The sequence below is a fragment of the Rhincodon typus genome, chromosome 5 (genome assembly GCF_021869965.1).
Source record: "Rhincodon typus isolate 14 chromosome 5, sRhiTyp1.1, whole genome shotgun sequence".
In the NCBI taxonomy this organism is placed as follows: Eukaryota; Metazoa; Chordata; class Chondrichthyes; order Orectolobiformes; family Rhincodontidae; genus Rhincodon; species Rhincodon typus.
In genome coordinates this window covers 13653348-13669615 of record NC_063336.1, presented here as the reverse complement: position 1 = coordinate 13669615, position 16268 = coordinate 13653348, and the positions used below count along the sequence as shown (strand labels likewise).

Here is a 16268-nt window from a genome sequence, read left to right as displayed (position 1 = left end):
TTCCCTCTGTACTGAACCTCTGATATTACAATGTTTCCTCAATACTGATTCTCTGACACAGAGGTTTTCCTTCAATACTGACCCTCCAGAAGCGTTGTAGCTTTCCCTAAGCACTGACCCTCCAATTAGAGCTTAGTGTAAATGAGGTCAGGACCATCCCAGTCTGGTGGGTGGGGTCTGTTTTCAGTGGGGCTCTGAGTTCTGAGTTGGGATTGAGGCTTGGTTTCACTGAATCACTTTGCTCATGCCCAGGTTCTCACAGACCATCTGCTTTCTTGATTCATCGAGTCACAGCTGAGCACTTGCCACCGCCCTTTCCTTGTGTTTAGGCAATGCTTCAATCCCTAGGGCCACAGACTGCTGATCTACAACTCCCTCCCATCTAACTAACTCCTCGTCACAAGATTACAGAGTCCACGTCCTTTCAAGTCATCCTTTGTTGCTGCTGAGATTTCAGTCCTTTGATCATTTATAGAACAGCCTTGGTCTGTAATGAAACCACATCAAGCTCCCTGAGGGATGTGTGACTCAACCCAAAGCTGTGACAGAAGCAGTTAGAGCAGATCTGAAACTGCATCCCATCCACTGCTCAATGTGCCAATTTCACCCCAGTGCAGTACTGAGGCCCATAATGCAGAGCAGCAAATCCCATATTCCACATTCAGGCTCAGCAATAGTCTCAGTCATTTTGATGCGAATGGGTGCAGAAATTCTCCTGACTACAGTTAGGAACGCTCTGATTTCCGGAACCTGTCTCCATTATTCTGGAGCTGGCCAAACAGGAAACCAGACAGTGTGGTGATTCCTGACAGAGCAGACACTCCTCAGATGTAATCCTGTAAACTGAAAAGTGATTGAGATATTCAGAATTCTAAAAACAAGAGGTGTAGGATGCAGGACAGGGGACACCAAAAAAAAAAGACCCAACCCAGGACACAGAGGACATGAGAGCGCATGAGTTCTGAGGAAGGGTCACTGGACCCGAAACGTCAACTCTGTTTTTTCTTTCAAGATGCTGCCAGACCTGCTGAGCTTTTCCAGCAATTTTGTTTTTGTCCTTAATGATGTCACGTGCATTTAGGGAACCAGTGTTGGATATATGTGACCAACAAGCAGAGAGTAAATATCCTGAAAAGAAACATGATAAACATACACCATTGCAAGTTAGATGATGAGTACCTCCCCTTCTACTTGGGGAACCTACATCACCTCTCTAGCTTCTCTTCTTTCCTGGCTTACAAGCAATAACCCCTTTGTCTGCCTTCCCATTTTTTTTCCCTCTCTCTAGACTCTATCCACATATCCAGTCACTCCTTTCCCTCTGATTCCTCCAGGAGTTCTGAGGAAGAGTCACTAGATTCTTCACAGATATTGCCAGACCTGCTGAGTTTCTTCAGCAATTTGCTTTTGTTTCCGATCTTCAGTTATTTGTTTTACTCTACACCAAACCTGGACTGGCACTGTAATGGAGGAATTATGATTTTAAAATGAAATGTGTAATCTGAAGCATCTCTTAAATATGATCCACTGAGGTGACTTATGTCAAAGTCAGGGTTAACTAGTATGATGCCAAGTAGCAGCTGCATTAGAACAAATGGGACTGTTAGAGCTAAGTGAGTCAGGCCTTTGGTAATATTTGTGGTTTAAAGTTATCAGTACAGAGATGATCAGAGATTTTTTTACATTTTTCCACCCATTTTTGTTCATATGAATTGAATTAGGTTCAAACACTGTGCCTGTGTAGACCTTAAAATGATTAAACTAGGTGAGAAAGTAAGTTGCAATGAAGAAATAAAAAATTTACAAACGAATACGGTTAGGGCCAAAATTTGGCAGGTGTCATTTATCGTGGATAAGTAAGTGAGGTTGTCCATTTTGCTCAGAAGAATAAAAAGGCAGCTTATTGTCTAAGTGGAGAGAAAATTCAAAATGCTTTGGTGCAGAGGGATCTGGATCTCCTTGTTCAAGAGTTGCAGAAAGCTAATATGCAGGGAAAGCAGGTAATAAGGAAGGCAAATGGCATTTTGGCATAAAGGACTGGTGTATAAAAGCAGGGAAGTGTTGCAAATTGTACAAGGCATTAGTGAGACTACATCTGGTGTACTATGTATAGTTTTGGTCCCCTTACTTGAGGAAGGATATAATTGCATTGGCGTCAGTTTAGAGAAGCTTCAGCAGATTAATGAAGTGACTGGCTTACCTTCTGAGGAGGGATTAGGTCTATACTTGCTAGAGTTTAGAAGGATGAGTGGAGATCTAATTGAGGTAAATAAGATGCCAAAGTAGACTGCCAAAGTAGACTTGAAGCAGATATTTCCCCTTGTGGGGCAATCTAGATTGAGAGGTCATGGTTTTAGGCTAAGGGATGGCAGATTTAAAACAGAAATGAGGAGAAATTACTTTTGTTAAAGGGCCGTGAATTTGTGGAATTCACTATTCCAGAGTGCAGTTGATGCTGGGACTTTGAGTAAATTTAAGGAGATAGACAGGCAGATTTTAATTAGTAATGTGTTAAAGAGTTAAGGAGAGCAGGCTGGTAAGTGGATTGGAGGCCGAGATGATATCAGCTGCAATCGTATTAAATGTTAGAGCATGCTTTTGTGGGGCTAAATTGGTTACCCCTGCTCCTAGTTCTTGTATTGTTATGGTATGGTGATTATTTGCTCAGACCCATTACGTAGTTCAAATCTTATACTTTGTCATCTGTCAGCATTATCTGTTTGGTTCTTGCATAGTCCAAACAAACTCTGTTGAATACAGCTTAGTAGACCAAGTATTTGTTTGCTCCCATCCTCTACAATTTACATTCAAATATTTAGACCATAAGAAATAGGAATAGGAGTTGTTGATACAACTTTTGTCACATTCAGTTTTCTGCATTTTCCCTGTAACCCTTTGTTGCCCCTATTGATCAAGAATCTATCTATCCCCACCTTAATATACACAAGGACTCTTCCCCCACAGTTCTCTGTGCAAGGAGTTCCAAAGACTATCAACCTTCTGAGAGAAGAAATGCCTCCCCATTTCAGTCTTAATTTGGTGCCCCTTTATTCTAAGACTGTGTCGCCTGGTCCTAGACTCTCCCATGAGGGGAAATGTCCTCTTAGCGTTTACCCTGTCAAGCCTCTTAAGAATCTTATATGTTTCAATCAGATCACCTCTCATTCTTCTAAATTCCAGTGAGCAGAGTCTCAATCTGTTTAGACTTTGCTCATAAGACAGTTCCATCATACCAGGGATATCTAGTAAACATTCTCTAAACTGCCTCTAATGAAATGTACTTTTTACTTCATTTGTGGGATGTAGGTAACATTGGTTGGTCAGCATTTATTGCCCGTCCCTAGTTGCCCTTGAGAAGGTGGTGGTGAGCTGCCTTCTTGAACTGCTGCAGCCCACCTACTGTGGGTTGACCTGCAATGCCACTCGGGAGAGAATTCCAGGATTTTGACCCAGCAACATTAAATGAACAGCGATATATTTCCAAGTCAGGAAATCTATGTATCTGTTGCCCTTGTACTTCTAGATGAAAGTGGTCATAGGTTTAAAAGGTGCTGTCTTAGGATCTAAATGTGAATTTCTGCAATGCATCTTGTAGACAGTACACACTACTGCTACTGAGTATCGGTGGTGGAGGGAGTGGATGCTTGTGGATATAGCACCAATAAAGTAGGCTGCTTTGTCCTGGATGGTGTCAAAGCTTCTTGAGTGTTCTTGGAGCTGCACTCATCCAGGCAAGTGGGAATATTCCATCACACTCCTGACTTGTGTCTTGTAGATAACGGACAGGCTTTGGGGAGTCAGGAGGTGAGTTTCTTGCCGAAGTATTCCTGCTCTTGTAGCCACTGTGTTTATGTGGCAAGTCCAGCTGAGTTTCTGGTCAATGATGACCCCCACCCCACAAGATGTTGGTAGCAGGGGATTCAGTGATGGTAACGTCATTGAATGTCAAGGGATGGTGGTTAGATTGTTTTCTTGTTGCTTATGGTCATAGCTTGGTAGTTGTGTGGTGTGAATGTTACTTGTTGCTTGTTACCAATGCTGGGTATTGTCCAGATCTTGTTGCATTTGAATATGGATTGCTTCAGTATCTGAGGAGTCGTAAATGGTCCTGAACATTGTGCAATCATTGGCGAACGTCCCCACTTTTGATGGAGAAGCAGCTGAAGATGTTTGGGCCAAGGACACTACCCTGAGGAACTTCTGCAGAAATGTCCTGCAGCTGAGATGACTGAGCTGCCACCACCACAACCATCTTCCTACGTGCCAGGTATGACTCCAACCAGCGGGGAGTTTGCCCCCAATACCCATTGATTCCAGTTTTGCTAAAGCTCCAAGGGCTCACTTGGCACAATATGATATCTTTATTTAAATAAGGGGTGTGAAACTGCTTACAGTAATCCCAATGTGGTCTCACTGCATCTTGTACAGTTGCACTAAGACTCTTATAATCCAATCTTCTTTAAATTAGAGGCCAACATTGTATTAGCCTTCCTGATTACTTGCTGTACCTGTGCACTAGCTTTGTGTTTTGTACACAAGTACCCCAAAGTCACTTCGTGTTGCAGCTTTTTGTAGTTCTTTCTCAATTTAAGTAATATTCTGAGATAACAAGGTGTAGAGCTGGATGAACACAGCAGGCCAAGCAGCATCAGAGGAGCAGGAAGGCTGACGTTTCGGGCCTAGACCCTTCTTCAGAAATTTCCCACTTTATACTCACTTTGCCAACTTTTCATTCACTTACTTAGCCTATCAATACCTCTCTGTGAACTGTTTGTATCCCTCTCACAACCTGCCTTTTTTTGTATCTTCTGCAAATTTGGCTGCAGTACATTGGATTCTTTCTTGCAAGTCATTGGAGTCATTGTCTCCATACGCGCATGCAGAAACACATACATACATATAAATCTATAGGGTGAAATTGTATTTGCAGATATATTCTATTTTGTTCAAAAAGCACACAATTTATGGACAGTCAATGTGGTGTTTTATAAATTCCTACCTTAGAAATAAAACCAGTCTGACTCCAAACCAAAATACAAACAGATTCTAAACAAGGCCTCACATCTAACGTGCATTGTCTGACCTAAAATGTCACCTCTTCTTTACATTGATAAAACCTTTCAGGGCAATGACTTGAAAGAAATTCAGGGATTTACGTGTACATATAAATCAATTTAAACCTTCTAACTGATTAAAGGTTTAACAGCCTCTTAGGTTTGTTTAATACATCCTCGTCGGTTCCCTTTATTCTTTATTCATTCATGGGTGAGGGCATTACTGGCTAGGCAGCATTTATTGCCCATCCCTAATTGCCCAGAGGGCTGTTAAGAGTCAACCACATTACTATGGGTCTGGAGTCACATGTAGGCCAGACCAGGTGAGGATGGCAGTTTCCTTCCCTAAAGGACATTAGTGAACCAGATGGGTTTTTCCAACAATTGACAATGGATTCTTGGTCATCATTAGACTCTTAATTCCATATATTTTTATTGAATTCAAATTCCACCATCTGCTATGGCGGGATTCGAACCCAGGTCCCCAGAATGTTATCTGGATCTCTGGATTAACAGTCCAGCGATTAATACTACTAGGCCATCGCCTCCCCGCACGTTGTGATCTTTTACGTATAAATTCTGTGTTCTGTGTCGTTCTTTCTCACTTCACTTGACGAAGGGGCTACACTCCTAAAGCTTGTGTTTTTCAAATAAACTTGTTGGACTATAACCTGTTGGAGTGTGATTTCTGACCAAGTCATTAACATATATTGTAAACATTTTCAGTCCCACCTACTGATCCCTCTGGTATCCCATTGGTCACAATTTGCCACCCTGAAAAAGAACCCCATATCCCCACTCGTTTCCTGCCCCTTAGGCAATTCTCTATCCATGCCAATACACCACCTCCAACACCATGGTCTCTTATCTTATGACTTAACCTTTTGTGAGGGACCTTGTTGAACACTTTCTGGAAGTCCAAATACAACTCCTCCACTGGTTCCCCTCCATCCACTCTGGTTGAGATCTCCTTGAAAAACTCTAACAAATTAGTCAGACACGATTTTCCTTTCATGAAGCCCCGCTGACTCCACTTGATTAGATTATAGTTTTTCAAATGTTATCCAATTACTTCCTTAATATTTGATTCCAATACTTTTCTAGTAATAGATGTTAGGTGAATCGGCCTACAGTTACCCACTTGTTCCCTCTCTCCCTGTTTGAATAGAGGTATCACATTGGCAGTTTTCCAATCCTCTGAAACTTTTCCAGATTCCAAGGATTTTTGAAAATCACAACTAATGCATCCACTATCTCTGTCGCTGACACTTTTAGGATCCCTAGGATGTGGGTCATCAGGGCCACAGGACTTATCTGCCTTTAGCCCCATTAATTTATCTAATACTACTTTTCTAGTGATGGTGATGGTACTTGATTCCTGCCCTGTATTCTTTAGTATTAACAGGATGTTTGAATTATCTTCCACAGTGAAGACTGCTGCAAAATATCTGTTTAATGCCTCTGCCATTTTCCTTATTCCCCAAAACTATCTTCATAGATTCATTTTCTAAGGGGCCGACATTCACCTTGATCTCTGCCTTCCTTTTCATATAATAAGAAGTCACACGGCACTAGGTTATAGTTCAACAGCTTAAGCTTGTGATTTCAAATAAACCTGTTGGACTATAACATGGTGTTGTGTGACTTCTGACTTCGTGCACCCCAGTCCAACACTGGGACATCCACATCATTCCTTTTTATATATTTAGAGAAACTCTTTTTGTCAGTTTTTATGCTCCTCGCTAATTTGCTCCTGTAGTTTATTTTCTCTGTCTTTATTGTCTTTTTAGTCCTCCTTTGCTGGATTCTGAATTTATCCTAGTTTTCCTGGCTGTCGCTGACTTTGGTCTTTGTAATATGCTTTTTCTTTCAACTTAACACAACTTCCTTGGTCAGCCATGGTTGGTTTATCCGTCTCTTAGAATCTTTCTTCTTTACTGAGATGTACTTTTGCTTTTACAGAAATGATTTCTGGCCGTTTGTCTCCGATTTCTTCCCAGAAGTCAGTTTGAATATTCTTTACCATTTTGGAGAAGAACAGCCTGATTTCGCTCTTGCAGCCTGCATCCTTGCGTGCTCCCTTTAACGGCATTTTATAAATCTGCTTCTTCAATCTTTTTTTAATAGGATCCTCTCACAGTCAGCTCCTTGTCAAAAAAAAACGAAAGACTGCAGAAGCTGAAAATCGGAAACAAAATCAGAAATTGCAAAGTTTCGGGTCCAATGGCCCCTCAAAACTGGACCTAAATGTTAATTCTGCTTTCTCTCCACAGATGCTAACAGACTTGCTGAGTCTTTTCCTGCAATTTCTGCTTTTGTTTCCAACTCCTTTTCAAGTCAGGAAAGTCCAAATTTCTCCTCTTGTAAAACAAACTGTGTGCTATTGTGCCTTTTCTCTGAGCTGTCTCCAGGGCCTGCAGGATGGAGAACAGAACTAGGCACGCTACTAAAGGTGTGGTTGTTTGACAGGACTGCAACATGGTTTGAGGGCAGAGTGATTTATAAGGATTTTTTTCCCTAGTACTAGAAAAATGCAGCTCTGAGAGTGCACAGGCTGGCATTGCTCTTCTTTTAACATAGGAGGCTGAGAAGAGATTTAATTTAGATGCACAAAACTGAGAAGTCTCGAGAGAGTGAATGGGCAGGGCCATTTTACATTAGTAGAGACATCAGTGACTAGGGGCCGTGAATTTTAAAGTGGCTGCTGGAAAGATTTCAGGGGGGATGAGGAAAACTTTTTCTTAAACCAAGAAAGTGGTTAGGGTCTAGAACTCACTCATGCATAATCCCTCAGCCCATTTAGAAGGTGTCTGCATATACATGTCAAACCTGCAGAACTACAGATAAATGCTGGAAGGTGGGATTTAGTGACTCATTCTTCAGCTGGCACAGACACAGTGGACCAAGTGGCCTCTTTGTCTGCTGTAAACTTACTATGATTTATGCAAAAAGATCATGGCAAATCTCTCTCACTCCTCTGAAGGAAGGTCACTGGATCCAAAATGTTGAGCCTACCTTCTCTCCACAGATGCCGCTAGATCTACTGAGTTTCTCCAGCAATTTCTGTTTGTTTCAGATTTCCAGCATTTACAGTTCTTGGTTTTATTTCTCTCAACTCCTCATTCCCACCATGTGCCCGTATCTCTTGGAGAAACTTTAGCCCACTTATTACTTCACCATCTTCTATCTCAACACACTTCTTACATGCTGTATTTTTGTTCACCAATACTGTGTAGGTTTCAGTCTGCCTCCCAGTTTGGAATCATGTGCAAATTCGACCAGTTTGTATCAAATTCCTGATTGCAAGTTGTTAATGCAAATTAGGAACAGTAGGGGTTACAACACAGAACCTACTCAGCACCTCACCCACCCTGCCCTGCTGTTTTCTGTAAATTTGTTATTCACACCCAGGTTTTGTCATGAATGCTCAATGCTTCCTGTTTAGCAGTTATTCTCTGTGTAGAAGTGTGCTGAAATTTAAGTTCATCAAGTCCCTCAACATCCCATGTTTTAAATTTTAAAACAAAGGTTTCTCAGGATCTTCTTCTGAACTTAGGTTTGGCCCCATTTACCAAATCATCATACAAACAATGTTTAATTTCACACGTAATATTAATTATAATTTTTATCTAATGCACAAGGTATGTGATCTATTTTGTCAGTTCTGGCTATCATAGCCCATTTGTATCCTAACAGTTGTCCAGTTTACATAATAATTCATAGAAACAGTACATTGGATTAGACAGCAGGATGCAGGTAGACTAGATGGTCTATGAAATTATCCTTGACCCATTTCGATGGGCTGCAGTATTCAGTTAAAGGTGTAGATTTACATGTGGAATTGTAACATTGTTGCTCTCACAGATGTATTTGAGGGAGGAAAATGGTCTGGCAACTCAATATTCCTGGGTATAGCATCTTCAGGCAGGACAAGGGAGGGGTGTAAAAGAGGTGTTGCCGCATTATTACTTAAGGAGTCAGTTACTGCAGTAAGGAGGGATGATATCTTAGAACGGTCTGCAAATTGGGCTTTGTGGGTAGAGTTTAGGAATAACAACAGAGCAGTCACACTGCTGAGAGTGTATTTCAGGTCCCCAAACAGTTAGTGAGCAATAGAGGAGCAGATATGTAGACAATTCACTGAGGTGTATAAAAATAACAATAGGGTAATTATATTAGTGGATTTCAACTTTCCCAACATTAATTGGGGTAGACGTAGTGCAAACGATTGGAGGTTTAGTGGGCCAGGTGCTGGAAAATGGGGCTAATGTAGAGTAGTTTCGGTTGGTGCAGACTCTATGGTCAAAGGACCTCTTCTGTACTACATGATTATTATTCTATGAGAATTGTGCGTGTCCAAAACACCCTGGACTCAAGGTAATGGATGGAACGTACTCTTCCTTGCTTGCATTCCAGTTGTGACAATAGGAGTTTGAATTTCATTAACTGGTTGCGTTAATAATGCTCATCACTCCAACCTAAAACTCGATGTCCTGGGTCGAGGCTATGACGTATATTTGGCTGGTTTCCTGCTATTGTCTGATATTTACAAGTTCTCTGTACCAGGCCTCAACTTGAAGTCGCGGTGAGCGTTGACAAGAGAGTCATGCAGGAGTGCTGGGAATCCAGGCCCTCTCACTGCCACTACCCAGCAGGCTGCAAAGTTGCAGCCAGCAATGGAAAATAAAGTAAAGGAGCTGCCCACAGGTGGTGGTAGCCCATATCTGATTTCTCCTGCTGTTTCTTTGCCAGTTTGAGAGAGGATAATGGAAGAATTGCAACAGAGCACACTCCTCTGAGTCACAGTACAATAGAGGAGCCTGGCGTGCAACTTTTCATGGAGTGCTGCTTGTGTGTGAAGCTAGGAGTTTGGTAAGGTAATTTATTGAAAAAGGGAAGAGGTGCTCCTTTCTATTTCTAAGTGTGGTAGTCTTCAAGAGAGCATGATTTGAAAAGCTCCATCACAGAGGACAGAACACTAGCGGGAGTTCAGCTGCTTGAAAGTCCTTAAATTCATTTGGAGAAAACTGATACGCAACATGCCAAGGAAATGAGTGAGTGAGTGGTAGCTATTAAAGACCAGGAAATGTTGTAATGATATGATTTATTGTTATTGGTAGTAGTAACACTGCTTGCTATATTAATTATAAATTAATTAACAATACATTAATAATGGCAGGGCAGGTGTTGTGTTACGTCTGCAGGATGTGGGTGCTTCTGGATACTAGCATAATTGAGTCTGCAGTAGTTGTCTGTAGCTCAAGGTGTTTCAGCTTAGAGCTTATGCGCTGCAGGCTATGCAGCACACACTGCAATGCATCAGGGAGAGGGAAGTTACATGTACACTTTTTTTTCCAATAACTAATCACACCCCTTAGGATAAAGTCTTCTGATTTATTCAGTGGTCAGGAACAGGACTGTGTGACTACAAATGTGCTAGATATGAAGATGGAGGTCACAGAATCTCAGCCTTTGAAATTTTCCAGCAGGTTTGAGGTTCTTACAGTTTGTATGCATGAAGATGGTGGCTTCAGTGTGAATGAGAAAACAGACCATAGTGCAGGAAACCATTCAAGCAGGCAGAGGTGGAAGGTGAAATGTAGTGGAAGCAATGGACAGAATTGTCACATTGATAGTTAGACCATAAGACTCAAGAGCAGAAATGGGCCACTCAGCTCGTTGAGTTTGTTCCGTCGTTCAGAGATCATGGCAGATCTAACTCTTCAACCCCACTTTCCCTGTAACCTTTGATGCCTTTCCTGATGGAAAAAAACTCAATGTTGAATTTACTCAAAATCCCAACCTCAACAGTCCTTTGCAGTAAAGAATTCCACTGATTGACCACCCTCGGAAGAAATCCCTCCTATCTGTTAATTGAGTCACCCTTACTCTGACATTATGCCCTCTGCTCCTAGACTCTCCGACCAGAGGAAACAACCTATCAGCATGTACCATATTGTGAAAATAGTCAAGGCCAAAATATTGTTTGATTTAATGAAGAAATTAGATATAATACTTGAGGCTAAAAGTAACAAAGGACTGAGGGGAAAATCAAGAACAGGCTATTGAGTTGGATGATCAGCCATGATTATAATGAATGTTGGAGCAGGCTTGAAGCGCCAAATGGCCTACTTCTGCTCTTACTTTTTTCTATGCTTCTATGTCAAATCCCCTAACAATCTTGTATGTTTTAATTAGGTCACCTCATTCTAAAATTCAATGAGTACCAGGTCAACTTACTCAACCTGCCCTCAAAAGAGAATATCTCCATACCCATAATCAACCTAGTGATCTGTAGGGAGAAAAAGAGTTAACTTTCTAAGTTCAGTGACTCTTCATCCGTTCTGACGAAGGGTCACTAGTCTCAGAACATTAGCTTTGTTATTCTTTCTACAGATGCTGCTAGACCTGCTGTATTTCTCCAGTACTCTCTCCATTTTGGATTTCCGGTTCTTTGTTTTATTTATCAACCCAGTGAACCTTCTCTGGACTGTCTCCAGTGCTTCAAATAAATTTCCTTAGATAAGGGGAACCAGAGCTGTTCACAGTATTATAGGTGTGGTCCAACAAGTGCCTTATATAGTTTTAGGAGGACTTCCCTGCTATCTGTTGAACACGTATGTGAGCTTTTTTTATAATTCATGCACAAGGGCTCCCCAATTCCTCTTTCTCCGTATTTTTCCATTTAAATAATGTTCAGCTTCTCTATTCTTCCTGCCAAAGTGCATTACCTCACATTATATTCCATCTGCCAAGTTACAATTCTCCACAAGTCCAGACTCCTGTGCTGCCTGACTGGTTCCAGGGTTTGAGACATCTGCAGTGAAAGGGAAAGTATCCAGTTGTCGTGGACCATGTAGGTACCAGCCACTTACATGGCACTAGGGAAGAAGGTCTGCTGAAGGGGTATGAACAGAGAGAGGCTAAATTAAAAGGCAGATCCTCAAAGATAATCTCTCAGATAATCATTACCTGGGCCATGAGCAAATAGGCTTAGTCCAAATAAGATTAGAGAGATGAAATTTGTGGTTCAAAGATTGGAGTAGGAAAAATCATTTTGATTTCTGGGGCATGGCACTGTTACTGGGGAAAGTGGAAGTTGTATTGTGTGGGGACTGGTGAGTCATGTAACAGTGATAGAGAGGGCTATAAACTACATGGTGGAAATGAAGAGCAAGTCTGGGAAGATGTGATAAATTAAAGAGAAGACAAGGCCCGAGTGCAAGATTGCTATAAAGGCAATAATGATCAGAGTGTGTCAGGAAGAGACAATGTATAAACCCAACATTGCAACCGTGGCTAAGGCTAGAGACTATAGAAATAATGAAAGGACATAACTAAAAGGTGCTGTTTTTAAATGCATGTGACATTTATATTAAAAAAAGTTAACAGCACAAATCAAAATAGATATATATGTATTGAAGATGACATGACTACAAGATGATAAAGATTGGGATTTAAATATTCTAGGATACATGACATTTTTGGAAGAGCAGAAAACTAAGGAGAGGTGGAGACATAGCCTTTTTAAATAAGAATGACATCAGTGAAAGAGAAAGCTGACTTTAGTTCTGGAGATCATAGCAGTTTGGTTAGAGATGAGAAATAGTAAAGGTAAGAAGTAAAGCATGTGAGTGCTTTATAGACTTCTTTAACAGTAACCCCACTGTAGGAGAGAGTATATATGAAGAAATGATGGGAGCTTGTGAGAAAGGTAAAGCAATAATGTGGATGATTTAATCTGCATATATTTTGGATGAGGAGTGCTTTCAAGATAGTTTCTAACAGCAGTATGTTCTAGAAACAGGCAAATGGCATGCTGTACTAGATCTGGTATTGGCCAATATGACATAGCAAAGGTGCTGCCTAGGTAGCAGAGATTATGATTTGAACTTCACGTTCAGTTTAAGGGAGAGAAGTGTGATCAAATACAAGTGCTTGAAGAGTTTCTTTCAAAGGGTTGTGAATCTTTAGAACACTCTTCCCATGGAAATGTGGTGAGTAATTTTAAGGCAGATGTGGATACATAGATTCTCAATGAACAATGGAGTCAGAGGTCATCAGAGGTAAGCGGAAATGTGAATTTAAGGCCGTAATCCTATCAGCCATGATCTTATTAAATCGCGATGTGGACTACAGAGACTGGTGTATTCCTGCACCCAACACTTATATTCATATGTAAACCAGGTTAAGGGATAGTCAGTAGAGATACGTTGACGAAAAATTTAAGGCAATATTTCAAAACAGAGATTCTAAGGGAAGGCACACCAACTGTGGCTAACAAAGGAAGTTAAAAATATCATCAAACTGAAGGAAAAAACATATAATTGTGCAAAGCTGAGTGGCAGGTCATAAGATTGGACTAACTATAAAGAACAGCAAAGAATGACCAGAAGATTATGGGGAAGGTGAAATGAAGAGCATGAAAGATGTGTGGTTGGAATATGAGTTTCTACAAGTATTTAAAAGTCAAGTAAAGCGAGCAATTGCTGCCCTTCTCTAATTAGTGCCTGAACTGAGTGGTTTGCTACATCAATTCAGAGGGCAGTTAAAAGTCAGCCACATTGCTATGGATCTGAAGTCACGTGGGCCACACTAGGTAAGAATGAGACTCCTTCCCAAAAAAATATATCTGTGAACCAGATGGGTCTTAACAATGACCATGAAACTATCGATTGTTGTAATGGAGACTAGTTTTCAATTCTAATTGATTAACTGAATTTAAATTCCACCAGTTGCTGTGATGTATTTTGAATCCATGTCGCCAGAACATTACCCTGGATGTCTAGATTAGTAATCCAGTGATATTATCATAATAGCACAACTTTCCCAGATTTCCAGAGGGCATTTGAGAAAGTGCCATGTTAAAGGCTTTCTAAACTAAGACCTGATCATCTAGAGGGGTAACATATTGGCATAGAGGATTGGTTGGCTAATGGAAGCAGAGACTGGACATAAACCAATTGCCTTTGGGTTGGTTGATGTGCTTAGTGATGTGCTACAGTGATCAGTGTCAGGGCTCAATTATTTACCATTTATATTAATCACTTGGATGAAGGACCAATGTATTGTTGCTAAATTTGCTTAAGATAGGTAGGAAATCAATTTGTGAAGAAGAGAGTTGCCAAAGGGATATAGAAGGAACAGGCAAATATTTGGCAGATGGAGTGTAACATCAGAAATGTGAACTTGTCCATTTTGGCAGGGAAAATAGAAAAGCAGCATATTAATAGCTAACCTGTAACTAGTGAAGTCTGTCAGAGTTCAGTGCTGAGACTAACAGTCAAATCAGCCATGATCCCGTTGAATGGCAGAACAGGCTAAAGAGGCCGAATGGCCTACACCTGCTCCTGTATTTTCATGTAAATATCCAGATCTCAATTTGCTGCAGAAACTTAGCTTAAGGATTTCAGAATTTTGATTTCTCAGCTTTTTATGTGCCACCACCTGTACATTAAACCTTGATAACACCTAGTCCTTCTATTCAAAATTTAACCAGCATTCTCATTTCTCTACAACGTTTGCACTACCTGTGCCTTTAAAGTTCAGCCCTGTGTGTTTTCTCAACTTAAAAAAAGACAAGCAATTCAAACTGTCAAGGCTCATTATCTTCTGAGGAAGGGTCACTGGACCCAAAATGTTAACTCTGATTTCTCTTCACAGATGCTGTCAGACCTGCTGAGCTTTTCCAGCAATCTATTTTTGTTTCTGATTTACAGTATCCACAGTTCTTTCAGTTTTGTTTCTTTGATGCTGTCACAGACTCTGACTTCTTAAACATTGAGGGAAGTAGCTAGTAGGCAAGACTTCTCCCTGAAGCTCCAAAGGCAATAACTGAGCAAAAATAACCAGGACAATACCTTAACACAATTCCTGTAATTGCAGACAACACTGCAGTTGCATTCCAGAGATAACATTCCTGTGGTCAATCAGAAACGGAACTATGTTCCACAGAATGTTTGAACATATATCTGTGTACATATTCTTCTAGCCTTCAATCTGTTCATAGAATTCCTTTTAAAAGTAGTCCAAATATCATTGCACCATTCTCTTCTGGCTTGTTGTATGTCACAGCTAAATGCTCCTAGTTTCTAGTCCTGCTGGTACCAAAGAGTTTATACCTATTTTATTTTAAGAAAGCTCTGTTCTCTTGATTCACTTAACCTCCTGAAACAGCCAAAAGCAGGTAAGTAAATTGAGCTCCAATCAGAGGTTCACTGGAAACAGTAAATGAACAAACAGAGCCTCTTATTATTACATTGCTGCTGTTCATGCTTTATTCTTTCAAATGACAACCATATCACACACCATTTTGGGATGTTCTTGTTAAGTATGCTTAGACAATTTTTATACACTTTTAATGGTAAGGTCTTGGGAAGTGTGGCTGGACAAAGAGACCTTGGAGTGCAGGTTCATAGTTCCTTGTAAGTGGAATCCCAGGTAGACATGATAGTGAAGGTGGTGTTTGGTATACTTGCCTTTATTGGTCAGTGCATCAAAGATAGGAATTGGGAGGTCATGTTGCAGCTGTACCAACACTAAAAGGCCACTTTTGGAATACTGCGTGCAATTCTGGTCTCCCTGCTGTAGGAACGATTTCGTGAAACTTGAAAGGGTTCAGAAAAGGTTTACAAGGATGTTGCCAAGGTTGGAGTGTTTTAGCTGTAGGGAGAGGCTGAATAGGCTGGGGCTATTTTCCTTGGAGCACCGGAGGCTGAGGGATGCCCTTATGGAAATTTATAAAATCATGAGGGGCATGGATAGGGTGAATAACGAAGGTCTTTTCTCTAGGGTGGGGCAAGTCCAAAACTAGAGGGCATACATTTAAGGTGAGAGGGGAAAGATTTAAAAGGGACGTAAGGGGCAACATTTTCATGCCGAGGGTGGCACATGTATGGAATGAGCTGCCTGAGGAAGTCGAGGAGGCTGGTAACAATTACAACATTTAAAAGGCATCTAGATCGGTACATGAATACAAAGGGTTTTGAGGGATATGGGCCAGATGCTGGAAAATGGAACTAGATTAATTTAGGATATATGGTTGGCGTGGACGAGTTGGACTGAAGGGTCTTTTTCCATGCTGTACAGCTCTATGACTATTAATCTGCCAGAGTTACAAAAGAAAGCTTACAAAAAATTGTGCAATTTTGTTTCACTGGGTAGTTTATTCTGCAGCATGGCCAAAGGTCTGATCAAGACGTTTTGTTTTAGTGG

The 16268-nt window shown here is 40.9% G+C and overlaps 1 protein-coding gene across 8 annotated transcripts in view; it reads left to right on the top strand.

Annotated features, from left to right (window-relative positions):
* rbks (ribokinase) overlaps window positions 1–16268 on the top strand; it is a 170811-nt gene that overhangs the window by 120517 nt on the left and 34026 nt on the right. The gene's annotated exons all lie outside the window — the stretch shown is intronic.